General features: G+C 40.7%; 1 long non-coding RNA gene across 3 annotated transcripts in view; it reads right to left on the minus strand.

Annotated features, from left to right (window-relative positions):
• LOC141578413 (uncharacterized) overlaps window positions 1-17655 on the minus strand; it is a 45710-nt gene that overhangs the window by 26921 nt on the left and 1134 nt on the right. For 2 of the 3 annotated variants that reach the window (XR_012508806.1, XR_012508807.1), the window contains exons 2-4: window positions 16596-16680; window positions 2986-3171; window positions 293-517 (exon numbers count right to left, since the gene is read on the minus strand). This is a non-coding gene — a long non-coding RNA (uncharacterized LOC141578413). The remainder of the gene's footprint in view (window positions 1-292; window positions 518-2985; window positions 3172-16595; window positions 16681-17655) is intronic. The other variant, XR_012508808.1, reaches the window with a different exon arrangement.

A 17655-nucleotide genomic window follows, 5' to 3' on the forward strand; every position in this document is an offset into this window, starting at 1 on the left:
TACAATATTGTAGAAAAACATGTAATAAGCCGAATGGAAAATGGAGGTCTCCACACAGTAAACAGGCACAGAGTGCTCACTGGTTTTTATGACAGAGCTGATACACACTGATGAAAATAACAGAAAGTATATGTTAAAGTGTTAATTATTATTTCTGACTAGTGGGACCTGGATAGAAGTTTTTGTCCCTTTTTTCAGACATATTGCATTAAATATACATTATTTTTTATCTGAAAAAAGCATTTTTAGATGTGTAGTACCACACATTGGAGATTAATACACGAGTACTTACAGAAACAAATAACTAGTAGACACTGCAGCAGCGCCACACAATGTAGAACGGGCGATCCTGATTAACACCGCACAGTTACATAAGGACCCACAAAGTGAGAGCACCTGCTGTAACAGGGCACGGCCCCCTTCTATTTGTCACCTGTGTCTTCAGGGCTGAGGCAGTTCTGAGCATGGCCATTGTCAGTGTTGGTGTCTGGATGGATGCCACTGGATGTGAGGGCACCTGCAAGCCGAGAGGAATAACAGAAATCATCCTCTGCCTTTTCTGTCTTGTTTCTTTGTTACTTTAAAAGAGAGGCATAAATAAGATAAACTGTGTATCTTCCCTACTGAAATTTCAGTAATGAAACCGTTTTCAAAGTGTTCACAACTTATATTCTGCCTATAACCGTCTTTTCATCAAAGCTTCATATTTATTAAATGTTAATTAACTCAGTTAATTAACTCCCTGTTGAAACCTTCTACTATAGAACATGAAGTGCACTATGTGAAAGAACCACTTCTGCAGTGACTAGCTTGGCTAAATTGACGGCAGTGCAGTCAGCCCCCAACACCCCGTGGCTCTGAGCTCCTGATGCTGCTAAGAGAGCACGCTGCCGCCTCAGATAGAGAGAAAGTGTGAAAGCATTTCCTGAAATCTACAGCACTGACAAAACATAACTGACAAATCCCAGGCTCCTTTGAAGCTGTCATTTTCGGTTTCTGGCCAACCCCAGTCAATGAGCAGAACCACCTCATTCCCGAGCAATGGCACTCACTTGGTAAGGAGTTCTGGAGAAATTTCCAGGTATAGAATGTAACCAACTATACGTAGAACTCTGACAAAAGAAACAATGCAATACCCTGATTATGGAAGACACTCAAAATATTCTCCTAAGCCTTTGTAGCTGGAAAGGTTGGGCTTCTCCTGAGCCACTTATTTATTTCACAGCCAGTGAGCATCTCCCACAAACCCTGTTAACCTGTGTCTGCTGGGAGCCTCAGGCACACTCTTGCTGTCGATCTTATAAGTCACAGGGCAGAGGTGTGTGTCTCACGGCTGCAACCCTCACACGGGCTCGCCTCCTAGCCTCACAGTTTGAACTTGGCCCCATTTTCTAACCTGTTTATTTGGTATCTGTTCTTCTGTAAGCTGCCTGAAATGCTTTTTGGAACAAGTCAGAAGAATGAGTGGGTAGATAAATGGACAGATGGGCAGGTGAGAGATGGGCAGACCGAAAGAGAGACTCCAAGAAAAGGGGAACAAATAAAATTTCCTGTGCAAAACCCTTTTCTAGTCAGGGAAGAAAACCGCCACGGAGAAGAGTGAAGAGGCAGGTAGGTTAGGACTGTTTCCTGGATTCCATGAAAAGTCACACCAAGAGATGAGAGGGTATAACTATAAATAATAAAAGGAAAAAGCACACATGCTTGAAAAATATATCTACAATATGTACTTTCTAAAGAATAGATTCAAATCAGCAGCGCCCAATACCACAATCCTTGGGTATTTACAGAAATGAGAATCCCATCTCCAAACCACAAGGTATCCCTTTGGAGCACTGAGAGTCTACACGGGGCAGTCATAAAGCCATCACCGCAAAATTTATGCTATCCTGCACTTACGAGGAATGAGCAGTTGTGCACGCGTGACAGTTACAACCCACAGCACCTCTACGGGGGAGGGAAGCCTAGCGAGCCCCATCTCTGCAGGAAAGAAAACCAGTCCTGGAGAGCCTAAGCCAACCTACCAGTTCTCCATCTCACAGGACTGGTCACTCCAGAGCAGGACTCGAACTCGGACACACGTCTGTAAGCACGATATTATCATGCTTTGTGTGATTTTTGTGTGTATAATACATTTGTTTCTGGCATGAAAGGATATTTAATAAATAATTGATTGCCTTGTCTATCTCATTAGCTCACAATCAATCTTTATACTGTTGAATTGTACTCTTTTCCTCTGGAGAACAGAACGGAAAGAGCGGTGGTCAGAATGAGGTGGAGCTCCATTCTTTACCTGGTATTTCATCTCATCCAAGTCCCCAACCAGGGAGAAGGAGCCAATGTTCTCTTCATCTTTTAAAGAGAGGGCTCCAGTGATGATGACTTACTCAACCCAAAAACCAAGGCTGGGGGAAGGGCACATGTAGCAACCAGAGCAGTATCAGATGTAGGAAAGTGAAAAGAGCTCACGGGAGGGCTCAGGGGGTCAGCCTGATTTATTTTCAATCGATAAAATTACCACACTGTAAAAATACTAATATGAAATGGATTTGTTCTTTCTTGACAAGTTTCCACAGCCCACATGTAACATTATCGTGAACCAGTGAAAAGAAGAGTCTACAGACAGGGAAAATCAATGCCACAGGCAGGCTGAAACCCAGGCTGGAGTTTAGGAAGAGAAAGGGCATAGTTAAGAATTGGGGAAAGGCTGGAGGAAAAAATCACAAGGACTCTCAAGCATCATCCTACAATCATATAATCATTCATTCAAGAGAGAGATACTGAGGTCCTATTTTGTGCAAGATTGTACACAAGGCAAAGCAAGAGCGCAGCGACCATGTTGGCAGCAACGGGAGGGGCTAAAATACACTTCTGATCCCGGTACCTTGCACACTTGTCCTCAGTATAAAGGTAAAGAAAAAAAGTAAAATAATATTCTGTAAACTAAAAGCATTGCTGAAAAAAAATTAAAGAAGACCTAAATACCTGGACAGACACGCCACGTACATTCCTGGATCAGAAGACAGTGCTCTTGGAATGGCAGTGCTCCCCAGAGTGATCCGTATATTCTACGTGGTCTCGATCACAATCCCAGCGGGCTCCTCTGCAAAAACTGATTAGCTGCTGTTATAATTCATATGGGATTTCGAGGGTCTCAGTAACCAAAACGATCTTGAAAAAGAAGAACAACATGAGAGGACTTGTAATTCTCAATTTGAAATTTTACAACTGTATCTCTAGGTGAGATTAGAGGCCATTTTTAAGTTATTACTGTGTTTATCCTTATTTTCTAAATTCTCTAGAATGAATATAATTGTTATAATAAGGAAAATAAAAAGTAAGTTAACTTTTAAAACATGCACACCGATTCATTCATTGGAAAAAATGTATTTTAACTATAAAGAGGTAAACAAATATCTAGTGAAAAAGGACTACTTAAAAACAAGAGAGCATTTAAATTTTTAAGAAATTGAAAACTGAAAAGCACAAACACATCAAGTTTCTAGGGAGACAAATACAACATATTAACACTTATTTTCAAAAATTCTAATTGAACAATGAAAACTCAAGAAATGGAAAATCGCGATTGACAGCCAACTGCAAACACATGGAGAGCAAAGGCCTAGAAATCACAGTACCTTTAACTCTGCTACTACCTCAGTAGGGGAGGAAATTCCTCACTGAGGAGACAGTGGAATCCCATGCATAAGACAGGATACACAGTACAAACTGCGCTAGAATCGGGGGTGACTTTCTTAGAAGAATTCTAAAGTTAGAACATTGCTGAAAAACTATAAATACACTGACAGACAGATTAAAACACACAGTCGTATATATTATATAGAAACATATGAAGTCTGCTCCCATGTTACATAGAAATACAAACATATTTGTTCATTTATGGGCACTGATTACTTTTTCCCAGGTAGACTATTTCAACTAAAACAAATAATCAATAATACACGCCTCTTGTCAAATCTAGTTGATAAGTTACTATGCTATGTAATCATAATATGTCTAAGATAGATCTAAAATAAGTGAAAAAGATCTTTGTATGGTTTCTTGAACTCTTCTCAACATTCCAAACTTAATTTTAAAATAGATCTGAGCAGTATTTCTATATTATCTTTTCCCTCGTGAAATGACCAATACAGTCTGTTGTCAAAATTCTGTCCTTACAATGATTCACGAACACCGTATCCTCACAAAACTGCTGGACAGCAAGTCACTATCCAGACACTGTGACCAGACAAACGAAACACAAGGAAGACAGTGACCCTATTATGGAGGGCTTACCGTCTCCGTCAACACCGGGGTTTTTATTTGATTGGTTTGATTGGGTAGCAAAATAAAATCAATCAATTATTTTCTTCTCTGAGCATTCTGTAAGTCATGACTCTTTTCATTGTCATGAGCAGGAAAGACTTAAGCATGACTTGATTAGGTCAAATAGCAACAATCATCACCGGAGAGTGGGTAATAAAGAAGTTAACTGATAGCAATTCTTCTGCCTACATGAGACCTAAAATAAACCTACACTTATATCCGAAAGGAAAATGAGGAGATGAGGTTCCCAATGAGAAAACAAACAAACAAGAAACCAAAAAAGGAAAGACTTTTTCATTAACGATTCCAGGCAGTAGTGGAGCATGGTGGTGAAGAGCACAGATGCTTGGGACAATCATGAGGCTCTGAACTCCCACAGCACTGGGTAGCTTTGACACTCATAAGTCAGTGAAATTTTCTGCATCTCAGCCTCCTATCCATAGAATGGGGATAACAACAGCACCCGTCTCCTAGGACGGTCCTAAAAATTAAGATATTTTATATGTAAATTTTAAATTAAATACCTCAGATTTTAAATATTGCCCCAAAAGCACAAGGAAAAAAGAAAACAGAGATAAAATTGAGTTCATCAAATTTAAAACTTTGCTTCAAAGGACACCATCCAAAAAGTGAAAAAAACAACACTCAGGAGAAAATATTTTCAAATAATTTATCTGATTAGGAATTTGTATCTCCAAATAAAAAAGAGCTCCTACAATTCAACAAAAAAGACAACTAAATTAAAAAATGAATAAAGGATCTGAAACGGTATTTTTCAAGGAAAATATACAAATGGCCAATAAGCACAATGAAACGATGTTCAAAATCATTAGCTGTAAGGGAAATCATGTCAAAACTACTAGGAGAAACCACTTCACACTCACTACATTACGTTATAATTAAAAAAAGTATAACAAGAACTAATGAGGACACACAGGAATCAGAGATAGCAGCCCTTGCTGGTGAGATGTAACGCTGCGTGGCTACTTTGGAAAACAGCCTGGCAGGACCTCAGAGAGTTGAACAGTTGGTTTCTGAAAGACCCAGCATTTCTGCTCTGTGGGCACACACGTAAGAGAACTGAAAACAAATGTCCACATAAAAACTCCTACAGGAATGTTCATGGTGCCATTATTCATCACAGCCAAAAAGAAGAAACAACCAAAATGCCTATCACCTGATGAATGGGTAAACAGAGGGGCCCAGCCATACAGTGGAATAATATTCAACAATAGCAAAGCATGGAGTACTGACCCAGGCAACAACATGGACAAACATTGAAAACGTTACTCAGTGTGAAAGAAGTCAGTCACAATAGACGGTTCCATTTACATGAATTGACTCGATTTACATGAAATATCCAGCACAGGCAAATCCACAGAGAGAGAAGAGTGGCTCCCTGGGGCTGGGGGAGGATGGGGAAGATGGGAATGAGTGCTTATGCATATGGGGTTTCCTGTTAGGAGGATGAAAATATTCTAAGATTGACTGGGATGCACAATTCTTGGCATAGAGTAAAAACCGGTGTAAATATTAATGGGTGAATTGTATTAAAACTGTTAAGAACAAAAGCACCTCGGGCCAGTACCTTCCCATAGTAGATGCAAATTGCTAACTTTTATTAGAGGAAGAAGAAACTGCCCTCAGCATGAAAGCAGGAGTTCAGCAAATGTGAGTTAACCGAAATTGGACAAGAGCAGTTTACTTGAAACAGTTGCTGAGTGTATACGAAATATTCAGAATGAAGAAAATCAGTTTGACATCAAGATGAAGCATTCTGCTTCAAATGCAGATCAAGGATTCGGCAAGCCCACCTGCTAGAAATAACCAGAGAAGAAACCTGGTTCTTAAAACAAGCACCACATCCAACAAGGAAATGGTGGTGAGGAAAGCAGTCAGCCAAAAAACTGGAACAGTTTGCTACAAATAATTTCTCCACTGAAATTTCAAAAATAAAATGAAAGTGATGCAATGCTGCGCTGCCTTCACGTGAATGGGCTTCTTCCGGTGCTCGACAGTTCTGTAACCCCGAATGAGAGACTCAGGAGAATCAGCATGGCCCCTGGGAGTCCCCAGGTGACTGCCCACCAGCACGCTGACCACCATCACATCTGCCAGGGTTGAATTGCAGAGAAGAGACCAACTTCTGAAAGGCACAGGAAATATTGGCAAGGGAAAAAATGGCTGAAATCAGTCCTGGGACAGAGGCCCTGACAGCAGAGTCCAGAAGGCTGCAGGTGAACTGGAGTGGCCCTGGGGAAAGAAGGGACCACAAGGGAGCAGATCTCAATTCTCTTCTCTCTCTCCCTTGGGTAGGAGAGATAAAGCCTGCATCATTCTCACCTGGAACTGTGGGTTATGGCTGGCAGAAGTCGTACCGACACGGAATGATTATTCAAGACTCTGTGGGAAAAGTCCAGAAAAAGAGAAGGAGTAGGGAGCCAACTCCACGAGCCTCTCAAATGCTCCTATATTTACTGTGTATAACGAAAGGAAAAAGTCATTAACAGTTGTGTGATAGTAAGTAGGAACTTGTGGAAAGACGGGAGGAGACAGAGATTGTAGAATCCACAATGAGTACAAAGGCTTAGTGTATCTTTAGGGAAGTCATGGGGTGAGGGGAATAAGATAAATTCTTTAGATATGTGAATTACAAAGCAGACCACGAGACCAGCCAGGTCCTTGTTTTGGGGATAATAGACTATCTAAAAGCACACAAGCCCAGCTTTTATAGCTGAGGGCCTGGGTCCTTGCTTTGAAGTGAGCAGAGTGCTATCTAAAGCATCAACTATGCAAGCAAAGCATTGTCTCTGCTTTTTAAGGCAAGGAGACAGGAGTGAGGATGCACAGGCTCCTGCTTGCAAAGCAGTTACTAAGCACACATTTTTCTTCTGAACATTGACAGGCGGCTGGGGTCTGTTACAATTTGTTAACCTAATCTTGGGCTCGCACATGTAACCATTATGGAACCATTATGGAGGACACCCTAGGATAACAAATCCTAGCCCTGGGTCTTTTCCTGCCACCTTCAGACACTCTAGCAGGATCTAGACACATCCCTGACTAACGATCCCACAGAACCACCCAGACTCTTAACTCCTGGCGCTTGAAACTTAATTTTAGCTCTACACAACTTAACAAAGAAAAGTTTCAGAAATAGAAGATATTACATTCTTTTATATCTCATCATATGAACTAATTTTTCTGATTGCTCTAAGCTGCTTCTAATTGGCAAAGCACCTAATTCTGCAGGTGAATTCAGTACTTTCCATTGGGCATAACTTGCCACTTTGGGCTCGCTGAATTCTATTGGTCAAATACTGATACACTTAATTGATTTCATTGTTCATCAGTTTCAGCCGGGAGGAGAGGGAGTGTCACTCTGTTCCTCAGCCCACCCTCAACTCTTTTCTCATCAGCAACTCAGGCCTCCTGAAAATAAAACAAAGAATTTGTTTCCCTTCTACGCTTTCCACAAACCCAACAGGAAACATCAGCCTGGAGAAAGAATTCAACAAAAATGTTCAAACAAAAATCTATAAAACCTGAAGCAACTCCATCTCCGGATCATGATACACAATGACATGAAAGTAAGTGTGTCAAGCACAAAGCATGAGTGAGCCTGACCACCTCATTTCTATTCTTCAAAGGAAGGAAGGTTTTCATATTTTTTATTATCACACATTCTCATTGCTTCTGATTAAGCCAAAAATTAGTTTATGAAATAATTAAGCACTGCAATAACAGATTTTTGTTGTATCAATTATAGAAGGCATTCAGAGGGGATAGGAAAACCCACCTTTGTAAAAAATTTAAAATTTCTTCCCCTGTTAAAAACACGTATACAAAATGCAACAGAGAATTCAAATTCTTGCGGAGAGGAGCAAAAGCCACAGAATCAAAGCAAAGTCATTACTATGAGTCAATTCAAAATTCACTAGACAAGCATGCTCAAAGCATTCAAAGAATTTTAAAGGCACACTGCAAACCATTCACTTAATGATCTGCAGGCTAGAGGAAGAATTTCCCTCTTTAACAGACAACAGAAATCAAAAGGGTGCCCCTCCAAACAAAGACGAAAGATCAATCAGGTTTTTAACAGTTCTGATAAATCAGCATGTTCTGAAGAACAAAATTCAGAAATTTTAAACATTCATTCACACCACAATGAAACAAGCACTTAAAAAAAAAGAAAAAAACCCCAAAGAAACTAAGCACATTGATCATGCACTTGGATCAATGAGAACGTCTTTTACCCTTCGAAGAAAGAACAGGCTATAGCCTTTTACTTGAAAATTAACACTACTTTAAAGATAACTCCTAAAACGGATTTCATCATTCATGTTGCCTTGAAAACTCTGAGGCACTTGTATCTGATCAGAAAAGCAATTCTGAGTAATAGTATGTTACAATTCAGCGCCAGGTTGCTTTAGAAGAAAAAAGAAATCTACTGTTCCTCAAATCCTGCACAGAGTGTGAAGTGCCTCCCGGCCTCTTTCTCCTCCTGTTTTCAAACCTGATGCTCCCCAAACCTTCTGAAACAACTGTGAGAACCTCGTATTCCCACCAATATGTCAAATGACAAAAGAATATCAATTTACTTGTGTAAATATATGCCTACATCTTGAAATGGAGGAGGAAGGTATCAGAGGGCTACAAGGAACTTATTTCTACCTTCCTGAAATCACACACAAACACGTTCACACAGACACAAACACATACACACTGAATTACTGAGCACTACACAAGCTTAGGAATTCCAACTTCTAGAAGATAACTTTGCAGTTAGTTTAAAATACAAAACTGTCAAGTTTTGAAAGACTTGATCATCTGCTAAATCATCCGAATATCAACGAGACCCAATTTGCCTTCTCTGTAGAATGTAATTTCCCATGATGTCAAAGCAGACCCTAAGAAGTACTGGATCCAAGACTCGTGTTTATCACTAGCTATCATCGTTTTTAAACAAGTAAACAGATTCAGAAAGGTATGTCCCAACATTTACTCTTATTGAGATAGCATATGTATTCAATTGTCTATACAGAAAATAGGTCCCATGATGGTGTTTAAGAGCTATTTTGTGTATTGCAATATTTATTTTTAAGTGAAGACAAGGAGGGTGGGTATTACTCAGTTTTAGAGCACTTGCTTACCATGCACAATGTGCTGGCTTCAATCCCCAGTAATCCCCCCCCCAAAAAAAAGTGCTTATTTAAAAATAAGAAAAAAGTTATAAAAAAATGGAGACTAAAAACCACTGCAATGTAGAAGCCAGAACTATAATAAAAAACATGTGTTTCTATCAAATACTGACTATATGTCAAACACAGGGACAACCACAAATCACCCCTGACAACTATCACGTGTGGTTCTCAGCAACCCTTCTAAGTAGACACGGATGAGAAGCCCAGCACTGCGGATGAGGAGACGGAGCTCGGAGGAGCCGGGGACGCTGACCATCCTGCTCCCCGTGAAACCACGTCAGCCCAGGACAAGTGCTGACAGAGCTGCAGTGAGGGGACATGCAGCTGCGTGGAAACTTCGGAAGCTGGGAGTCCCAGAAAACATGAAAAATTGTTCAGTGAAAAACCAGCTCAAATATATTACATTGTGCCACATCCTTTAAACAGGGAACATGACTGATACTTTTTGATGCCTCCGTGTCCTTTCCGCCATCATAAAATATTTGCCCTCTCAGCGTGACCAGTGATGAACTGGACCCCATATGAAGTGCACTCAGATGGCAGAGCTTTTAAAGCTGTTTTATGAAGTTTGTAAGACTCTGTCTATGCCTCACACAGGCGGTCATCCATCACTTCTCACCGGTGTGGACGTACCACCTGAAATCACTCCTTTCTGCTTTTTAAAATCCCTTCATCTAATCCAGAATTTTCAACAGCAAAGAATCAGCTCAACCACAGACAGTGAACAGCTTTTCACCAAATGGACTCGAACAGCCCATCGGACTACCTGGAAGCCCTTTTCTTTTATTAAACCCACTTCCGGGTACTTCATCATTTTCTGATTGGTGGACTTGGCCGCTGACTGGCCTACTCAGAGAGCTCCCAGCCTCACATCCGGGGATGGGAGAGGGCCCTGCTCTTGGGAGAAATCAGTGAGGAAGGCGGACATCCTCCAGTCAGGACTGCACGTGTAGAAGTGCCACAACGTGCTCAGAAATTATACCGTCAGCACACCTGGGCTCCCATGGACTGGTTTCACATTAACCAAACTCACGAGACACTGATGCAAGAAAACCAGAAACTTAACTTATTAATGTAACAGAATATGTGAAACTATGAACCAGACTGAAATATCAGAGTTCAACCATGAGTACAGCTTCTCCTCCACGGCCTAACCACGGGCAGGCAGTAACATGGCAAACATGGAAAGAAGCAGAGCAAGAAGGGTTTCTAGATTAACTCAATGGACTAAATTTCTGTTATACCAACAGATCTACTGCCTGGAAAACAATTAACGCTAATCACGGTGCACTCTTCTTGGACAGTGGCTGAGACACGACTGTGAGCACCTGTGTAACTCTCCTTTCACTGTCCTTATTGGGCAAACTGATGCACAGGGGTACAGAGATCCAGGGATGCAGATACCTCTAAACACCCAAAGCCCATCCCTGGGAGCTTCAAAACCAGACAGCCAGGGTTTAAATACCAGCTCTGCCACTTACTAGCTCTGTGACCTTGGCCAACTTACCCTCTGTGTGCCTCAGTTTCCACACTGTAAAACTGGGATAAAAATCAAACATTCCTTACTCGATTGTTGAGAAGATTGAAGGATTCATTTCTGTAAAACTCTCATAAAAGAATGTAGCACATTATTGGTGCTCAACAAATGTCAACTTAATATTAAAGTGATTTACAAGTCTCCTTTCTAATCATCTTCTGTGTTTCCTGGCTAGACTAAGTCCCAAAGAAAATCCTTATTTCTCCTTTTATAAACTCTTGGGGAGCACCCTTCTGTTCCATACCTCCACCTGTTTAAACTGAGGGAGGGGATGCCTCCTCCCCACTCCTCTTGGCCACGGAGAGTGCTTCTCCACACCACAGACCCATGGCCCACAGCTAGCCTTTATCACACTAACAGAGTGAGGTGTGAGTCCGGAGAGACAAGCAGGGTATGTGAAACCGTTCGTTTCCTTCCAGTGCTGGCCACACTTGGGAAGCACCCGGGATGCTCAGCTCCATGGCAGGACAGCCCTGTGCATGATGGGGCAGGTCCTCTCAAGGGAAGGCTCGCTGTGGCCCAGAGTTACCTGGGACAGGGTGAGTCTCTACTTCTGGGACACAATATAATGACACGCATTTTCCCACAGCCCTGAAGTTCATGGAGAACGTGGCTTCATCAGTAAAAATGAAGACATATATCGCCTGCTTACTCTTTTCTGTCATCTCTCAGTTGGCTGCTGGAGACAACATTTGTATAAGTATTGGATCCCATTAAGCCCCAACATATTTGAAGTAACAAAAAATTCTGTGGCTTAACGTTGTTTCAGGGCGACTGTGTAACTGTTCTGACTTTGCTGAGGCTAAATTATGGGTATAGGAACTATGGAACCTCCTCAAATATCTTTCATCATAAAACCAGCTTTCCTTATTTTCCTGTTTCTTAGTAATTGCCAAAGACTATCAAATGATGGCTTCTCACAAAACAGTAGCTAAAGTTTATGAGCCCTCTTGACATACCCACTGTGGTAAACACTTTACATAATTTCTAATTCTCACAATTCTACAAAGCAGATATGAGCATCCCCATCTCACAGACGAGGGAAATCTCAGAACGAACTGACTTAGGCTCACGTGGCTCAGTGGCAGCGTGTGCACGCAAACACAAGTCAAAAAACTACACCCCTTCCTATATGTACAATATCTCCTACCACTAATTAACACACAGCGGCGGGGTCAATACTCAGGGAACCCAGTACACTTTTCAGCTTTAAGGTGCTCCAGAGGCCGCTTCTAGCTGTTTTATAAATTCCCGGCTCACTGGTTTCTAACACTGGAAGAAAAGTCCGATTTTGCCATTGTTTGCACAGCAAGTCTGAGATGTTCACAGCGAGATGACAGAATAAAACTAAGATATAAGCAGAACAATTTTTCCAGGTACAGACATAATGTAGACTGTGCTATTCTGAAGCATTAAGCAAAGAAATCAAAATAAAATAACGTTGTTTAAGCTTTCTTTAACAAATAGGAAAATTAAGAAGGTAAGAAGGTGCAACAGCGCCACCTATGGCTAAAAAGACCTTCCAGGTTGCCGGGAAACATGCAACACAAAATTACCTGTAGGATCAGAAACGAGAATCAGATAACTAAAAGCTTCTGTAGCACATACTGCACTTTGTTTCAGGGTAAGGGAGGGGTATTCAATATTTAATCTGATATTGCTAATACTCCTGAATATAAACAAAAGACATAGGCTTATGGAAACTCATCTTAGAGGAGGAAAGAAACCAGTCCAGCCTCTTCAGTTTATAGGAGGGGAGACTGAGACCTGGGATATGTCCTCCTGGCAATCGGCAGCAAAGCTCTCCTATGCCTCATGTCTTGCACTGTAGCAAAAACCAACAGATCTTTACTAGGCCTATATTCATAAAAGTAACGTCTGTATTTTTCCAACAGTAGGTAATCTAATTATCTTGCAAAATACTTCTCAAAGAGCCAGGAAATCGTAAAAGTTTGTTGAAATACAAAAACCTTTATTTACATATTAAAACAGCATGAGATTTATTCTATTAAAAAAGTTACATGTCAAATCAATGTTTTGATATTTTAAACCTGTTAAAAGTGCAAGAAAAAAAATCAAAATTTTCTTTAATCACAAAAGAGAGAAGATTATTCCCTGAAAATGATAAATGTGAATTTTTTTAAACTTAATGGATCTGGTCAGAATCCACGAATTTAAATGTCTGAGTGGATGTTACACGGTAACATGAATTCTCAGTTGTAACAATACACATTCTGTGTAAATAATCTTCAAGGTCGTCTGCTTAAGGCAATTTAACTAATCCCTGTCTCAATAGAATGATACAGATTTCACTAATACTTCATAGTGCACTAAATAAATAAATGAATCCTTGTTACTTTAAGCCATATTCATATATATCATATATATACATATTGAATATGCATCAGAAATAAGCCACCCCCTTTAGTATTCAGAGTTGATCGTTCTAAAATGCCTGTCATTGTGACAGCACATTTTTATTAAGCACCTTTTGGGTGCTTTGTATACAAGGCGTCTAAATCTCACAGACAAGGAAAACGATATTACTCAAATTTCACAAATGAGGAAATGTACTTAAGCCATAAAAACAACTTACCTATTCATCATCAGGAAAGAAAAGAGTAATGATTTTACTTACAATATTCACTGACAATATTTTCTTCCATACTAAGACTACATAAAACAAATTCAGTCTTTCTAAGTTTTTCTGTCAATAAGGGCCACTAGAGAAAAGCAAGTAACATCACTAGCAATGGTTGGACTTTCAAAGCCCACTTCTCTTTTGCACGATAATTATTTTTAATGTTTGGTTTTTAGTGCTCACAGAGCACTAAAATTAAAAAAAAAATTAACTTTTTAACTCATTGCCTGAGAAAGCAACATTTGTGAAAATGTACAATTTTAATTTATGCCACTCTGTCTCACATTCTCACTGGTGTCTCTCCTTTGAAGTCCTCATCAGGCTGAGATCACTAAAATTGGCCATTTATGGAGTCACAGGAGTTCGGGAAACCACTCAACGGGAGGCTGATTAGAGGAGCAATTAAAAATGCATTCTGTGCAGCCAGGGTTCCAGCACTGAGCTAGCCACCGCCAGCTGTGTGTAATTTGGGACAAGCTGCTCCATCTCTCAATCCCTCAGCTGCAAAAAAGGAGACAATGATACCTACCCTCAAACACCTGCTATGAAGTAAAACATGAGGAAAGCATTTTAGCCTTAGGCAGGTGTCCATTCAGAGCGAGTTTGGTCATTATGATGATGAGGATGGGTGTTAATAAATTAAGCTAGAACAGAAAGTAGAAATCACCATAAAGGAGAAACATTTAAATCAATGGGCATTTTCTTTTGGATGGATTGCAGAATATTCTATTGATTTTTTTAATAAACCAAGATTTGTACATTAATAATAGATTTACAGGTTCATGGACAAGTCTCCAGAAAAAGAATTAGAGGCCTCTAACCTCTGAATACTAAGAAAGTAAAGTTTAAAAAGAATTCTGGGGGAGATTATACATCAATTGGGAGAGTATGTGCTTAGCATGTATGCGGCCCTCAGTTCAGTCCCCAGTAACTCCATTTAAAAACTTTTTTTTTAAGAAATGGAGAATTAAAGCAAAAAGATGGAGGAATACAGAATTTTTTTAGAGACTCAACTCAGACTTCTGATGGGGAATAAAACATCCATTTCTCAGAGGAAATCTTGAAAACTATGTAAACTGGATCTGAGATGTCTAGTCTTTTAACATTATTCAAGAATTCATATTACCAAGACTTAAAACTACCTGATAACCCACAGTGGTGATAGTGATCATAACAGCTGCCAACACGGATCGAGCTCCGGCTAGGAATGCTCTGTTCTGACATCTCTGACCCTGAGGCCTCACCAGGCTGAGAGCACTAACTTCGGACATTCATGAGCATCTCGTGTAAGTCCTCAATTTGTGCTTCTCACTCCCCCCTCACCAGGCCCTCTGAGGGAAGCACTGTTATCTTCCCCACCCGCAGTTAAGGCCACTAAGGCACAGAGACTAAACCCGATCCAGGTCACACTGGCATTAAAGGACGTGTGTATTTCTGCTGTTTTACTTTTTACAAAGGAATCTGAGATATCAATTCAAGGGAGACTGTTAAATAATAAAGTCTGTCTGGTCTCCACCTCAAAGAGCACATAATATAGATTCCTGATGTAGGATGAGGCTGCCGCCACAAACTGACTCAGCTTGAAATTAATATCCAAGATGAAGCAGCGAATACACGTAAATATTCACGATTGTCAACTCTACTCACGGGTCTGGGCCCTTCACTGCCTGAACGGCGGTGAAATCCCCACCCCTGTCAGGGAGGGAAGAGCGGCTCTTCCAGGTCGCACCCAGGCTTCACGGGCTGTTTCCCCTCACAGACTGTCGTCAACGATTAAAAAGCTCTCAAGATTTTTACACCATGCAAAACTGAAAGACATTTCTGCAGATGGAGCACTTTCTCAGGCTTAAACAATTTTTGCCTACACTCAGCAAGGGGGAGAAAAGAAACATGACTCTGCAAAGTCTCTGAGCCTCACCACTCACAGGAGTAGAACTGCCTCAGCACAAGATGACTGTTCACATTGCAGGGTGAGAACAAAATAAAGCCGCCCCAACCACAGGCACTCCCAGAGACAGCGCTCAGCAGTCTTCTGCACACTCACGGTTGTGCAGCCCTCACCACCATCTATTTCCAGAACACTCCATCATCCCAGAAGAAAGCCCCTGTCACTATCAGTCATTCCCTAATCCCCCTCCACCCAGCCCCTTGCAACCATCACCTGCTCTCTGCCTCTGCATTTGCCTATTCTGCGCATTTCAGATCACTGAAGTCAACAATATGTGGCCGTTTATGTCTGGTTCCTTTCACTTAACGTGCTATTATTAAGGCTTTTCCATGTTGAAGTGGTATCAGCATCTCTCTCTCTTTTTTTTTTTTTTGAAAACGTTAGTTTATTAAAAGGTGGTAAGTACAATCAAAAAGAGTAGAGTGGAGCATAAGTGGTGGGGATTCAAAGGGAAAATGGTGGGTTGAGCAGTCAGGGTGGACTTCCCAGAACAGGTGGCCTTTTTCATCTTCCCCTTTATTTTTTTTTCCTTTTTATTCACCCTTACGTATGAATAATGTTCCACTACATGGAGATACTACATTCAGTTCATCCATTCAGCAGCTATGTATGGACGACATCCAAAAGAATGAGTGTAAGAGGTGACTAGCAGGGATTGCATTTAAGCAAAGGGCAAGATGTGCTTTCAAAAAAAAGCCAACAAACAGAGGCACAAGGAAATTCAGTGCGTTTCTGAGCAAAGTGCATGCTTGCTTCGGCAGGACTACCGTGCAGGGCTGGGGAGGATATTGGCAGGAATCACGGGGAGGGAGTCACCTAAGAAGACTCCCCACCGAAATCAGCTCAGCCAATTCTCCTCCCTTATGTTTCTAGGCTTCTCTTATTTCATGTAATAGCACTTTAACTACACATGTGATCATGTGCATCAGACCAACTTACCTTGAAGCCACAGAAAATCATTCACTGACTGGAGCAGATCCAGGACAAAACTGTGATGGACCAGGGAGTACTGCAGCATCCCAGCCTGCAGGCACAAACCCCACATGTGCCTTGGTGATGTCCAGAAAATAAAATGCATGGAAATATCTCACTGCTGGTGCACAACATCTGCCCCCAAATTGCCCCAAAATCATGCTGGTAAAGCACTACTCAACCCTCTCACTACAAAAAAAAAAAAAAGCTAAGAAGGCAAATTTAGGCTCTGCCATTGAAAACCAGAAACCATCAATGCCAGTATCTGAGCTGGAATGCTCCTGACTTCAAAAACCACTGCGGACTTATTTTTCAAACGGGAAAGCATATATGTATTCCACGTAGATGATATTACAGTAGGATTTTTATTTTCGAAACTTCCAGTTGAAAATTAGCACAAGAAAGATTATGTTTCAGCTTTTAAAAAACTCAATTATCTTCCATTTTCTTAATTTTGAACCTATTATTATTTTATAAATGGAGCAATGCTTCATATTATAAACCAAGTGTTTGGATTCTGCAAACAAAACCTTTATGACCTCACTATTTCAGAGCAAACTTTAATGATGTTTTGAGAGGTGGGGCCTGGGGCGCTCACTAACAGCCCTTTAAATACTGACAAGGATGTGCTATTAAGTAATGCAAAGGCTCTAAGTCCACATAACCTAGGAAACCAAAGAAACTACACCAAAGCCTTACTTTGTCATTTTTAAATATTCCTATTGTTTGAATATTAAAGTTCTTAAAAGATATGATTTTTTTGAGAAAGACAACAGCTGTATGAAATTTCCTCTCACCAAGAAAGCAATTTTTATCAAGAGTAAAAACCCATATGGAAATTCAAAAGACAGGACGTTTCTAGCTAAGTGAACATGCAGATCTGAACACAAACATAAATCCTATCAGATCTCACTCGAACCAGCTCAACAAAATCCTGGGCTACCCTGGAACTTAGCTCTTCTCTTCCAAATGTTGGCTGAGCTAACATCATCACACAAGGCAGGGTAAAAGAGAAGAGGGAAGTCCA

Source organism: Camelus bactrianus, chromosome 8 (genome assembly GCF_048773025.1).
Source record: "Camelus bactrianus isolate YW-2024 breed Bactrian camel chromosome 8, ASM4877302v1, whole genome shotgun sequence".
In the NCBI taxonomy this organism is placed as follows: Eukaryota; Metazoa; Chordata; class Mammalia; order Artiodactyla; family Camelidae; genus Camelus; species Camelus bactrianus.